General features: G+C 42.4%; 1 non-coding gene across 1 annotated transcript; it reads right to left on the bottom strand.

Moving 5' to 3' along the window:
• Window positions 1-597: 597 nt before the first annotated feature.
• On the bottom strand, window positions 598-704 carry LOC135147430 (small nucleolar RNA R71). Its single transcript, XR_010285007.1, has one exon. It is a non-coding gene; the product is annotated as a small nucleolar RNA R71 (small nucleolar RNA).
• Between the last annotated feature and the right edge of the window lie 817 nt (window positions 705-1,521).

Raw genomic sequence — 1,521 nt, 5'->3', positions numbered from 1 at the left:
GCCGCTGCCGGGGACTCGGTGTTAATTAATTAGTTTATGTACTTGTCATCAGTGTGCATTAAAATTCACTGACTAGGATTCTATTCTCTTCTCACTTTTCTTCTTTTCTTTATTTCAGGTACTTGGATCGCGTTTATGCTAACACGTTCTCAAGCTCGTAAAAAAGCAATTGATTCATCTTCTTCTTCTGATTCTGAAACAATGACAGAACCTGAAGCACAACCAGACAGTAAGGCATTGAAGGATTTCTCTATGCCAAAGATCGATGATATCCAGTCAAGCATTGTCAGGCCTGCAATCGCAGCCAAAGCCTTTGAAATCAAACCAGGAACTATTCAAATGGTCCAGAACTCGGTACAGTATGGGGGTTCTCCTACTGAAGACCCTAATATGCATATACGTAATTTTATAGAGATCTGTGACACTTTCAAATTTAATGACGTCTCTGATGATGCTGTGAAGCTAAGGCTTTTCCCATTTTCACTAAGAGATAAGGCGAAGGGATGGTTACATTCTTTACCTTCTGGTTCTATTACTACATGGGAAGATCTAGCTCAGAAATTTCTCACTAAATTCTTCCCCATGGCAAAGACTGCTGCACTACGAAATGCACTATCTCAATTCTCTCAACAATCAGGAGAAACATTCTGTGAAGCATGGGGGCGATATAAGGAGATGCTAAGAAAGTGTCCCCACCATGGCATGCCGGATTGGATGCAAATAAATAGTTTCTATAATGGTCTTGGACCTCAATCCAGACCTATGCTTGACGCTGCTTCTGGAGGTGCGCTATGGGCTAAAAGTTATGAAGAAGCTTATGATCTTATTGAAATGATGGCGGCTAACGAATATCAGAACCCTACTCAAAGACTTACTCAAGGGAAGGTAGCCGGAATTCTTGATCTTGACACGTCTACAGCTATTGCTGCTCAACTTAAGGCTCTCACGATGAAAGTCGATTCTCTGGCTCACCAAGGAATTCAACAGCCAATCTCAATTTGCGAATTATGTGCTGGTACTCACTCTACTGATCAGTGTGCCATTTCTAGTGAATCAGCACAATTTGTGAGCAACTTTCAGAGAGGTCAACAGCCTGCTCCAGCTACTTACCATCCTAACAACCGAAATCATCCGAATTTCAGCTGGAGTAATAATCAGGTTTATAATCAGCCTCAACAAGGATTTCAACAGGGACCTAAATAGTATAGTCAGGCTGGAACTTCACAACAGTATGCACCTAAACAGCCTTATCACCCACCGGGATTTCAGAATCATGGGCAATCAGCTAACGAAAGGTCTGACATGGAAGAACTAAGACTCATGTACAAGAGTCAGGCAGTAACGTTGAAGGCCTTGGAGACACAAGTCGGTCAGTTAGCTAATGCTTTATTAATCAGACCACAGGGGAATCTCCCTAGTGATACAGAGGTACCAGGTAAGAGGGACCCTAAAGAGCAAGTCCAATCCATTACGCTAAGATCTGGAAAAACTACAACAGGGCCAACCTCAACATTAGTGCAG

The sequence above is a fragment of the Daucus carota genome, chromosome 6, assembly GCF_001625215.2.
Source record: "Daucus carota subsp. sativus chromosome 6, DH1 v3.0, whole genome shotgun sequence".
Classification (NCBI taxonomy): Eukaryota; Viridiplantae; Streptophyta; class Magnoliopsida; order Apiales; family Apiaceae; genus Daucus; species Daucus carota.
This window is presented reverse-complemented; position numbering and strand designations above follow the sequence as displayed.